Source organism: Lathyrus oleraceus, chromosome 1, assembly GCF_024323335.1.
Source record: "Lathyrus oleraceus cultivar Zhongwan6 chromosome 1, CAAS_Psat_ZW6_1.0, whole genome shotgun sequence".
Classification (NCBI taxonomy): Eukaryota; Viridiplantae; Streptophyta; class Magnoliopsida; order Fabales; family Fabaceae; genus Lathyrus; species Lathyrus oleraceus.
The window spans coordinates 108,347,419-108,361,066 of NC_066579.1; positions in this window are offsets into that span (position 1 = coordinate 108,347,419).

Sequence of the window (13,648 nt, forward strand, 5' to 3'; positions counted from 1 at the left end):
CATTGAAAAAAGAATTTGCATCCCGCTAGATTGAGCACCTCACACTGGGGCAATCTAGGCAAAAATTAGGGATTTGGCAAGTAACTGCATCTTGACAAGACCGTGCTTTATATCTGTCATCCGTCAGGAATTCTCGATTTGTCGTCGACTGAAGTTTTGAATACATCGAAAATTCAGAATGGTAGAGGAAAGGTCATTATGTTCAATGTATCCCTCTCCAATATACATCACCGATTTCAAACTTGCACAGATCTATGGAGTCTCGCCCTTTGCAGACTACCATTCCATCACATCAATTTGAGCTTTTATCCAATTATTTGCACTCTTATTTGTTTCAACTCAACAAATGTTTTGCATGTTTTAATTGATAAAGTATCATTGTTTTTCAAAATAAACAAATTTTTCAAAAAAAAATTTTTTGTTCTTAAACAAAGTGAACATTCACAAAGATGGAAGAATACTTAGGAGACCCACGGTGCTCTCCCGGGGGTGGTATGATTACCAACAGGTAAGACAATTGTTCGTATCTCGAGCATGACTGTATCTTTGTCCTGCAGAACCTCGTATGGTATCTCCTCAGTGAAGTTGCCCGATGCAGTGTTGTTTGAAGTTGTTCATCTTCATGTTCCCGGCAGTACAGATTCTTCCTCCAAATCCCTGTTAGCTCTATTGTGGGGCATCCCCAGTAGAGTGCTGTTTGAGCCCTATCGTGGGGCATCCCCAGCAAGTTTGCTGTTTCGGACATTATTATGGGGCAGCTCCCCTAGCAGAGTGTTTACCGAAGACTTCAACTTTCGCCTCTCCAGCAGAGCAGTCTTCATCTCTCCCCAGCATGGGTGCTTTTCTTGGAAGATTCAGTATTTTGCAAATTGACATCCTAGTACTCCATCATGTCCCTCAGATAGATTCCCCCACGGAGTTATTGGCATGAAAAGCTTTCTCAATGCCTATCTATCTTCATCAGAGATCTGATTGCTTCTTGGTATCTCTAGCACAAGTTGTTGTGGCGCATCCGCTTGTATGTTGAACTCTTCTCTCCGGTTGTGACCGACGATCCCTCCGGAAGCCTCGGGTGGCCTTTCTCCCCTGCAGGATGTTGATTGTTTCCTATTGTCCCAGCCTCTAGTGGATTTTCTTGGCTCTCTGGTGACTTTGGTTTTCTCTCCGGATGGTTGATTCCCGGACCTGCGTGTTAAGCATGTCTGTTTGTCAACATTCATCATGCATTTTAGGTATAAAGCATACATGCATAATCATAGCATTCAGGTACTCATGTTGCAGCTGTTGCCGTGTATCTGGTGATGATTGCCTCCTGCTATTTGGTAATACAAATCTCCCCAGTAGATTTTCCTAGCAGAGTCGGGTGTGTCTGATCTCTCCATGTAGAGCCAACCCCTTAAGCAGAAAGTGTCTATCCTTTCCTGCCATTTCCCCACTGAGATACGTCCTCGTGGATGACGGTTGTTTCCATTCCCTCCCCACACGGGATGGGTTTTCCCTATTGAGTTCTTTCCTCATTAGGGTGAGTCTTGGTTCAGTTTGCCTTTTTGGATCGATCCTAAACTGGCTCCCCGTTGACCGTCTCTTGTGCTTCCCTGGGGCATAAATGAATAGTCGCTCACCAACTGGCACTCATTCATCTTATCCTCAGCGGAATTTGTTGGCCTCTACCTACAAACCGGTAGTTGTAAGTCCTATCTTTGTGGTTTCCTACCTACAAGCTGGTAGTTGTAAAATCCCACGTTCTCCCTTTGGAGGAGTTAACCCTTTGTGCTCATCCTGATTGATGACGGTTACTTTTTCCGTGGTTTTCTGCCTACAAACCGGTAGATGTAATCCCCTCTTTGTGGTATTGGTAGTCTTGCCTTGATCAAGCAGTATTGTCCCCATTGGGTCTTCCCCTTCTCTTTGGATACTTGCTCCGAGTTAGCAACTTTATCATCTGATTGGTCATCTTTTGCATACCTAGTCCTGGTACCCTGATGCCTTTCTTTTCGGTCGACTATTCATTTAACAACCTGCAACCCGGTTATGGATAATCTTCCATGCGAGGTTATTATCTACGTTTTGACGGCTATAGATAATATATTTCATGCACTCTTTGGTCAATCTTTCGATTGTTATCTCCAGCAGAGTAAGATTCGTATTCCTTGTGGAATTGAATGTCCATCCTTTAACAAGACTGCTTTTCTAAGCCCTCTTCAGGATGTTGAGTGTTTTGGAACACAAACCAATTCACGCTTTGGCACTCAGGCCAATTTTTCCGGTATTCAGACCGAAAAAGTTTCCGACGATCAGGTCGATGTACTCATGGCACTCAGGCCAATTTTTCCGGTATTCAGACCGAAGAAGTTTCCGACGATCAGGTCGATGTACTCATGGCACTCAGGCCAATTTTTCCGGTATTCAGACCGAAGAAGTTTCCGACGATCAGGTCGATGTACTTATGATTTTTCCGGTATTCAGACCGAAGGAGTTTCCGACGATCAGGTCGATGTACTTATGTCTTTCCGGTATTCAGACCGAAGAAGTTTCCGACGATCAGGTCGATGTACTTATGATTTTTCCGGTATTCAGACCGAAGAAGTTTCCGACGATCAGGTCGATGTACTTATGTCTTTCCGGTATTCAGACCGAAGGAGTTTCCGACGATCAGGTCGATGTACTCATGGCACTCAGGCCAATTTTCCGGTATTCAGACCGAAGTGGCGTTCGGGCCAATTTCCGATTTTCAAATCAAAGAAGTATTCCTCCTCTCCGTTGGTGTCGATAAACGTCGAGTTTTTCCCGATCATCCGTTGATGATTTGCTTGTGTCCTTCTTCCCTAGTGAAGTATTCCTCCTCTCCGTTGGTGTCGATAAACGTCGAGTTTTTCCTATTCGTCCTATGACGTCTAGTTGTACCTGTCCCCATGTGGATTTACCTCTCCGTTGGTGTCGATAAACGTCGAGTTTTTCCTATTCGTCCTATGACGTCTAGTTGTACCTGTCCCCACGTGGATTTACCTCTCCGTTGGTCTTGGTAAACGTTGAGTTTTTCCCATTTCGTCCGTTGACGTATGGTTGTATCCCTTCCAGTCATTCAATAACGTCTGGTTACCTCTCCGTTGGTCTTGGTAAACGTTGAGTTTTTCCTAGTTGTCCGTTGGCATCTAGTTGTGATTTCTATTCCCATTCACCATCGTTGTGATGTCTAGATATGGCCGTACCTTTTGAAAACAAAACCAAAATATATACCCCGTAATAAGTATAAATCCCAGTGGACGTCTCCATTGGTGGATCCCTGTTGTGCAAATTCTACGGTTCTTTGGTATTCAATCCCTGTTTACCCTGAAAGTCTGACAGCCACTGCTATCATCCATTCGGGTTCCCAGCTGATTGAATAGGGGCAGCTGTAGCACCTCAAATTTGCACCTATCATTGTACATACATTTTCATATTAGGTCATAGCATATCATGGTCCATTGCATAGCATTGCATTGCCTCTTTTGCCTCAAGTGCAAGCCAATCAAGAAATTAGGTCAAACTGGTCAGGAGATCAGTCAGTCAAGCAAGCAAGCACAAATTCCATTGAGCCAAGGCCTTAGGGTTGGTCCAACATGTTCACATGACTTGAGGATCCATTTGAAGTGTTTTGGTCAAGGATTGGATGTTCAGAAGTCATCAGTCAATGCACAGTCAGTCAGAAACCCTAAAAAGTCAACTGTTGGTCAACTGACCATTTAATCAGTGGTTTGATGATGGAAATTGGTTTGAGGGAGCTTATTCATGTCCATATAGTCCTCATATATCATGTCAGACACCATCATGGAAGAATTTGAAGCCAGATCAGAAATTTCCAAAAATGGAAACTGGACCTGTAACTGAAACTTACCAAAAATGGAAAGTCTTGATCCTCAAACTTACATCATGATACAAGCTTCAAATGAATTTTTGCCCAACATGAAAGTTGAAGATCTTGTTCTCCCATTTCCAAAAAGTCCAAGAACACTCAATTCCCATGTATGGTTGGCAAGTTATGATCAATTCATTTTCAAAAATTCTAAGATAGCAGATTTTTATCATCATTTTTCTGTCATTTTGAAACACTACTAGCTGCAGCCATCAAACAAGAACTCATTCATTTCTCAAAAAAACTTCATTTTGGCCATTTCTCAAAACCAGTCAAAAAACTTCCAAAGAACTGAGCTTGGCCATGGATTGTTTCACCAACAGCAGACTTTAACCTCATTTTCTGTCAATTGGAAAACCTCAGTTGCAGCCATAACACAGAAATTCACTCTCTCTAAAAAATCCATCTTGCTTGCATTTTTCCAAGTTCTTCCAAAAACCTTCAAAGAGCACGACTTGGTTAGCATTGTTCCATCATCCAAGCAACCTTGTGACCTTGTTTTCACCATGTTTTCCCAACTGGAAGCTCCTTTTCCACTACTGTTTTAAAGAGGCATCATCAATGGCAGTCCAAGTTTGAAGCCATCTCAAGCTATCTCAAGCCAAGCCAACTTCACCATTCATCATTTGAAGCCTTCTAGCACACCTGTTTCAGCCATTGGAGACCAAACAACATCAGAAACACGACTGTTCTTCCAAATTGGTAAAAATTCGACTTTCACCATTCCAAAAATCATGATATGCTTTAGTTAGATCACACCATGCTAATCATTTTGAAATTTGAATCATGTCAAATGGTTGCCTATGCTAAAAGATATGTCGACTTGAAATCTGATGTATGAATATGTTTAGCTTCGATTCATGATTGTTAGTGTGTTTTAAGAAAAATGGATGATGGATTCTTAATGTGTGTGGTGTGCTGGTTCTAGTGATATGTTGGATTCCCATTTCTGGGCGTTTTTGAAAATCACGATTTGAAGGTGATGATGAAGCTTACTGTAGCATTGAACAAACCCTAATTTTCCAGATTTTTTGCCATTTCACGTGTTCTGCATGGTGCTGTTTACTGTAGCATGGCCAACAACCAATCAGTTTATTTCGCTTTCCAGCCCAAAACGCAGTGTTTTAATAAGTGGATGGCTTATTTACAAAAATGCCATGGCCGGACCCCATGACCCATTAATCCATGTTGTTTTGCAATTTTTTATTTCATTTGATCACCAATCTTGTAAAAACCATAACTTGTTCATTTTTAATCCAAATTTAAGGGGATTTTTTGTGTTGTGTTCATCATGATCTCTACTTTTTATCATAATTTTTCCAGAATTTTGTGATCATTGGATTTTAATTGGTATTAGGGTTTGTGACATGTATGCACATTTTGTACACTTTGCCAAAACATTTGTGAAATGGTGATACTTTATCCAATGGCTCCCAAATTTTTTGTGCTTAAACTAGACACACTCATGGTGATTTTGGTGTAGAGTTTGTGAATTTATCATTGCTGGTTTGTGAGTTATGATTTTTTGAATTAGGGTGTGACAATTTGTGTCACACCATTGATGTCCAACTTGATGATTTTTGATACCATGCTTCTTGACCTCCAATTGATCTGATTTTTTGCATGAACCTACTCTTGTATGTCTAGTTCACATGTGAATTTTCTTGGAATTATTTGTGGCATTTCCTAATTGTTTGAGATTTTCTCCCCTGACTAGTCAAATGTTGACTTTTTGTGACACATGTTCCCATTTCATTTGTGAAATTCTCATACTTTATTAGATGGACATGAAATTTTACATGAGATAACTAGACATCTTAAGATTTGCCATGGTTTTAGTCCCATTTATTTATCATACACCATCTCTGACTTATGATTTTTCTAAGTTGATGCTTGTTTGGTTGACTTCATTGAGCATGTTCAAAATTGCTTTGACTTTCTGATTTTCATTGACTGCCTTCCACTTGTCCAAATGAGATGAAATTTGACATGCTTACCATGCTGTGGGTTGTGACTGATCATGATTTATTTGGTGATTTTTGGAAATGTTTAAGATTGCTTTTGATGCAAGTCTTGCTGTTGACTTCTATGAGCTTCTAAATGCCATGTTTTGACCTAATTTGCTCATGAAATGATGATGATGATTGATATGAATGTGAACCCAATTGGCATTGATTCTTAATTGTTTGAACATGATTTTGGATGCTTGCCCTTTGCTGTTTTGACTTTTTCATTCCTTTTTGACCCTAGGCTTGTCCTAGTGGTCCTGTTACTCACCTTTGAGCTCATGTTTTCAGGTTGACCAATAAAGGATCAATGAGACCAATTCTTTTTGATTGAGCTTGCTTGGATATCATTGATTAACTTGTTTGTTTTGTAGGTGGCTTGGCTCACATGCCTTGAACCTTGTGCATTGCACACCTATCTGCTTGTGCTGACTGTTAACCTCTGTTTCATTCTGATTTAACTTTGACTTGTATACTAACTGTGCTTGACTGATTTCAGGTACTTTAGTGGCTTTTAGTTCCTTGTGAACTTTTGCTTTGCTTTGCTTTAAATAGCAACTTGCTTGAGGTATGATTCCTTTACTTCATGTAGTCTGGAAGACCTGGCCGGTTACTTGGCCAGGCAACTGTCTGAAGTCCTCCTTAAGAGGCAATGTTTGTGGATGTTTAATTTTGTCCTTGTATAGAGTCAAAGTCCTCCTAAGTGAAGAGGCGATTGGCAGAACCCAAGGGATATGCAATCTATCCCCTGCTATTCAGTGTGTCATCTGCTTTGCTCACACCACTGTGTTGATGCATTGCAGATACAAACCCAAGATCTTGTACAATTGTACAGTTGAGTCAGTTTTAAATGTGTAGAAGGGTTCCCACTTTCTGAACCCACACATTCTTGTCTTAAGCTCTCCCAGGCCAGGGATAAGAGCTGTGAAGTCTTATCTTCACTCACCTTTCATCTGCTTCACCTTAGCCCCTCAATGACAAGGTTAAGAGCACATTCACCCAGTTCCAGAGGTTTGTTTGTTGAGGTTGATATGACCCCTCGACTAAAACCTAACCCTTGTTTGAGCCACTTGCTTGTGTATAGTGTGTGCTATCTGTGCTTGTATGTTTGTTTGACTTGCTTCCTGTGCAAGTTAGGGTTTGTTTGACTTGCTTCCTGTGCAAGTTAGGTTGTGCTTGACTTGCTTCCTGTGCAAGTTAAGTGTGTGTGTGGCTTGCTTCCTGTGCAAGTCATGACTAGGATAGGCTGGCTCCCTGTGCCAGTTAGTTAGAAACCTTAACTTAGGGATGATTTTGCATGATAACATCTAGGCTCGAGTCGTAGTCTCCCTAGTTGTGTCTCCCTCTGTTATCTGGTTAGGCTAGTCCTTTATCCCTCCGTAGGGGAACTACATCGCCCTGATCTTCACACCAGATGAAGTATGTAGGCAGGAGATTGAGCTGATCTCTCCGGGCGCCCTTTTCCCTTTTTGTGTGTGTTGTTTGACAGTTGCTAGGCTCGAGTGCCTGACTCCTTAGCAATTTATTGTCTGTTTGTTTGAGTGTGTGTTTGACAGTTATAGGCTCGAGTCCCCGACTCCCTATTAACCTATTGTCTTGTGTGCTTGGAAGCTGATGTAAGTCCATCGAGTGGCATTTGGGTTCCAGTGTGCGTGTGTTTGGTTCGGATGCTGATGTAAGCCCGGTGATTGGCATTCAGGCTCCATGTTTGCCTCTTAGTGTGGGTTTGTTGGTTCGGATGCTGATGTAAGCCCAGTGATTGGCATTCAGGCTCCATGTTTGCCTTTGCCTGTGTTTGTTTGTGTGCGTGTCAGCCGAGCTACGAATGCTCTGATTCTTCTCTCGTCCAAGAAGATACGTATGCATAGGATGCGATATCCTAGCGAGCATGTGTCTTTTCCCAGTCCGAACTACTTCGACTCTGATGTCTATGCCTGATAGACTAAGTAGGCCCAGGATGCGATATCCTGCCGAGTCAGTCTTGTCTGTTTTCTGTGTCTCTTTCAGCCAGTGTGTGTGTGTGTGTGAGCAGTGTTTTAGCAACCATTTTTCCTTCCTTTTGTGCGTGGATCCCGTCGAATACGACGGATGCGTAGGGGTGCTAATACCTTCCCTTCGCATAACCGACTCCCGAACCCATTCTCTTTGGTCGCGAGACCATGTTCTTTCCCAGGTTTACTCTGAGCGTTTCCTTTCCCTCTTTTGGGATAAATAACGCACGGTGGCGGCTCTGTTGTTTTGTTTTCCCGCCGGTTTTTCGCGTGATGCGACAGCCTCCTATCGAGATCTTCCAGCTAAGAAAGCGGTAAAATACAGGAAAAGATGTAAAAGGGATCGAGAGATCTACCACACGGACAAAGATCCGAAGTAACAACAACTCAAGAAATAAGAAACCTAGAGATCTCTCAGGCTAGCACCATCAAAGAAAACAAGTCAGCAAAGCAATCAGAATAAATCTCCAAATGGTATCCCACAAATAAAGGGGAATACCAAGCAAGCTATCTCTTCAAGGTTCATGTGAGTCCTCACAAAAAAAACTCGACAAACAGGTTAGAATAACAAGGTGGGGTGCAATCAAGAGTTGCACCAAATAAGAGAAAATAAAATGTAACCACATGAATCATGCCATTAAAGTTCACAAAAAGCTCACAAAAAGCAACCAAGGATAGGAGGCATAAACCTCTTGTCAAACAAATGCATTAAAAGGGTATCAAAATTCAAAGTCAGGGGTAAGGATCCACACATCAAGACATGACATACCTACTGATTGGAGAGATCGATTGAAATTGAATTGCACCGTTGGCTTTGCAGAACAATCTTAGGGTTTATATGAGAGGGAATTGGTTCTTTGCAGATGAGTTCCCTTCAGTCTCTGGAGGTTGCTCTGAATTAGTTAGAATCTCTCTAGGGTTTTGTTCCAAGGAAACTTCCGAGTGTTTTCAGCTTTCACCAATTCTCCTTTTTTTTTCCTTTACTGAAATTTCAGGATTTATAACTTGATTTTCGTGGCTTTGTGGGCTCAAATGAGAGAGGTCCAAGTCCAAGATTTTTCTGTTATATATATATATATATATATATATATATATATATATATATATATATATATATTTATTTTATTTTTATTTTTTTCAAAACGCGCGGGCTTCGCCTAGCGAGCATGACAGCTCATGAACAAACTTTTGCTCCTTCAAGATTAATGTTTTGAATGATGAATAGACCCTATTTGAACATGTTGGAAGTAACTCAAGTCATTCCCTGGCCATTTCACCTTCAATTGACCAACAATTGACTTTTGGCTTCATAGTTGAATTTTGAACTGTACTGAGCCCATTAAGCTTGATCCTTCAGATAGAACCCACAAAGTGACTTGGATGACATCCTCTTGGAGCTAATTCTGATTGACATGATGAAATGCAATATGAAATGTTAAATGACCTAAAAAATGAATGCATGAATGAGGAGGGAAAATTTGAGGTGCTACAGCTGCCCCTATTCAATCAACTGTGAACCTGAACGGATGAAAGCAGCGGTTATCAGACTTTCAAGGTAAACAGGGATTGAATACCAAAAGAACCGGAGAATTTGCACTCTGTAGGTGACGAAGCGAGGAAAGCGAGGCCATTTACCGATGGCGGCTTCAAAACAAATTTGATATTTACCGATATCAAGGAAAGCGAGGCCATTTACCGATGGCGGCTTCAAAATAAAATTTGATATTTACCGATATCAAGGAAAGCGAGGCCATTTATCGATGACGGCTTCAAAATAAAATTTGATATTTACCGATATCAAGGAAAGCGAGGCCATTTACCGATGGCGGCTTCACTGGGGAGGAGCAAGTGAAACAAGACCAGACATTTACCGATGACTGGGATGGAACTCGATGTTTACCGACATCGAACAAAGATGTTTATAAGTGAAACAAGACCAGACATTTATTGATGACTGGGAAGGAACTCGATGTTTACTGACATCGAACAAGGATGTTTATAAGTGAAACAAGACCAGACATTTACCGATGACTGGGATGGAACTTGATGTTTACCGACATCGAACAAGGATGTTTATAAGTGAAATAAGACCAGACATTTACCGATGACTGGGAAGGAACTCGATGTTTACCGACATCGAACAAGGATGTTTATAAGTGAAACAAGACCAGACATTTACCGATGTCAAAGAAAGCGCTACACGACCAGACATTTACCGATGACTGGGAAGGAACTCGATGTTCACCGACATCGAACAATGATGTTTACCGACACCGAACAATGATGTTTACCGACACCAAAGAAAGAATACGCTTATGAAACAAAACCATTTACCGATGGCGAAAATGAAACACTCGATATTCACGGATAGCGAATTTACTGGGGAATCTTAATGACAAAACCATTTACCGATGGTTAACAAGCAGCTGATGTTTACCGACATCGAATCAACAATGTTTACCAACACCAAAAAGGGAAAGGACACACACGGGTGTTGACAGAACGATTTTTTTGTAGACATTGTGAGAGACATGCCATTTACTGATGGCCAACGATTGGAATTCGACGTTTACCGACATCGAAAGATGATGTTTACCGACATCAAAGAAAAGCACAGACATTTACGAGGATCAACACGACACTTACCAGTATCGCAAGGATGACATCTACATATGTCAAAGTAAGGCAGACACTTACTGGTGACTAGATCGGAAGAGAATCAAACTTTCCTTTCACGGACTGGTGAGAAAATAAATCTCACTGGGATCATCAATTCTGAATGTTGCCAAGAGCAACTGCTGCAAATGTGCTACACTGATGTTGAAAAATGATACGTCTCTTCCGGAGATATGATCCAATCTGGTTTAATACATGTATGCATATGTTTGAGTTTTCTATGGCGTAATGCTCCACACTGAATGGAAATGCTACGCGATTTGAGAATGCAAATGCAAATGGTGATTATTACATGCAAGATGCAAAGGGAGGAAAACTCCTGCTGGGAAAGCGAATGATCACTTTACTGAGCATACAATTCCTTATTCGATCTTCCAACTCTGTGGGGAGATACAACAATTCTGCTGAGGATACTTACTGAACTGACATTCTCGGAACGGTAGAGAAACCAACTCAACTAGGGAGTCACTTGTTGGGAAAACACCAACCTCTCAACCATGCTGGGGAAACAAATTCTGAACTCGACTTAGACGACCCAACTTCTTACATGACTGGACAGTGTTGAAACAACAGGGTCTTCCTTCGAACAAACTTTGGCTCATCTGTTTTAGCCATCAATCAAAGATAGTGACCTGCGAAACGGCAGTACATACATGCCCCAGGGGATCGTATGGACAAAATATACTCAAGTGTACTCAACATTCAAAATGATTTTCAGATGTTTTATCTTTCCGCACGTCATTGTCTAGCCTTCATGTTTTTAGATGCAATGTTTATCAAAAATTCGGACGTTTTTTGCAAACAAAACAGTAAAAATAAAAGCAAGAGAGCAATTTGATTGAATAACGACTTTTATTGATTGAAAATGGCCTATAAAGGCAAATACATCAGGAAGCAATTCCTAGGAAGAGGTAATTGCGCCAAAAGAGAAAATCAACTATCCTATTGGCAATGTGAACACGGCATTCCACTATTTTCCAATTCTGTTATGACTCATAGATCTTCACTTTCCCCCAAATTCTTCGCTTTCTGAGAAGAGTGATTGGACCGATCATATCCTTCTAGATGGTAGACACTGAAACGCGATGAAGTACAGATGACTCAGACTGTAGCCTTCTCCTTAATCCCTCTTTTGCCTGGACCGCCTTTTTAGGTTTTCAATCCACCGGGATACCCATTTTTGCCTAAGCCGCCTTTGCAGGTTTTCGACTTACCGGGTGTACATATTATTTTTATTCTTTATCCCTAACTTTTGCCCGAACCTTTTTCTTTTTCTTTTTCTCTTGGTTCGTCGGGATGCCCTTTTTTGCCTGGACTTTTTTTCTTTGTCCAGCGGGTCAATTTATGCGAAGTATTTTTTGACTACATCTGAGTTCACAGGAGACGGAAAATCTTCAACATCCATAGTTGTAAGCATCAAGGCTCCACCAGAAAAGACCTTTTTAACAACATATGGACCTTCATAATTCGGAGTCCACTTGCCCCTGTTATCTGTACCGGGAGGAAGGATCCTCTTCAAAACTAAGTCACCTATCTGATAGCTTCGAGGACGCACTTTCTGATCAAAGGCTTTCTTCATCCTTCTCTGATATAGTTGTCCATGGCACACAGCTGCTAATCGCTTTTCCTCAATTAAATTTAACTCATCAAACCTGGCTTGAACCCACTCAGCCTCGTCGAGTTTTACATCCATCATCACCCTCAAAGAAGGGATTTCAACTTCTACTAGCAAGACTGCCTCCATGCCATACACAAGTGAAAACGGAGTTGCCCCGGTTGACGTACGCACTGAGGTACGATACCCATGCAAAGTGAAAGGCAACATCTCATGCCAATCCTTGTATGTCACAACCATCTTTTGCACAATCTTCTTAATGTTCTTGTTTTCCGCCTCTACAACACCATTCATCTTTGGTCTGTAAGGAGAAGATGTGTGGTGTTCGATCTTAAAGTCTTTGCAAAGCTCTTTCATCATCTTGTTATTGAGATTCGAACCATTATCAGTGATGATTCTCTCAGGAACCCCATAACGACAGATAATTTCTTTCTTAATGAATCGAGCAACCACTTGTCTGGTAACATTGGCATAGGAAGCTGCTTCCACCCACTTGGTAAAGTAATCAATTGCGACTAGGATGAAGCGGTGTCCATTAGAAGCATTAGGTTCAATCTTTCCAATCATATCGATGCCCCACATCGCGAATGGCCAAGGAGAATTCATAATATTCAGAGGGTTTTGTGGTACATGCACTTTATCTGCATAGATCTGACATTTGTGGCACTTCCGAGCGTATTTGAAACAATCAGATTCCATGGTTATCCAGTAATAACCGGCTCTTAACAACTTCTTGGCCATTGCATGACCACCAGCATGGGTACCGAAAGATCCCTCGTGTACTTCCTGCATTAACATGTCTGCTTCGTGTCTAACCACGCATCTGAGCAGAACCATGTCAAAGTTCCTCTTGTACAACACATCATCCTTGTTCAAGTAAAAGCTTCTAGCTAGCCTTCTCAATGTCTTCTTGTCATTCTTTGACGCTCCTTCAGGATACTCTTGGCTTTTGAGGAAATTCTTAATATCATAAAACCACGGCTTCTCATCAATAACAGACTCGGCTGCAAACACATACGCAGGCCTCTCGAGTCGATTCACAGCAACGTGTGGCACATGATTCTGCCAATGAACTTTAATCATGGAAGACAATATGGCTAAAGCATCAGCCATTTGATTTTCATCTCGGGGTACATGATACAACTTTACTGTCTTGAAGAAAGTCAGGATCCTTCTGGTGTAATCTCTATAAGGAATCAAATGCGGCTGATGAGTATTCCAATCTCCATTGACCTGGTTAATCACTAGAGCATAATCTCCATAAATGTCCATAGTTTTGATCCTTAGATCGATGGCTTCCTCAATACCCAAGATACAGGCCTCGTACTCAGCTTCGTTGTTGGTTAAAAGTCAATCTGGCAGAAAAAGGTATGTGTGCACCTTTAGGATTAATGAGTACTGCCCCAACACCATTTCCATTCACATTTCCATTCACATTTACCTCCCCATCAAACATCAGCGTCCACTT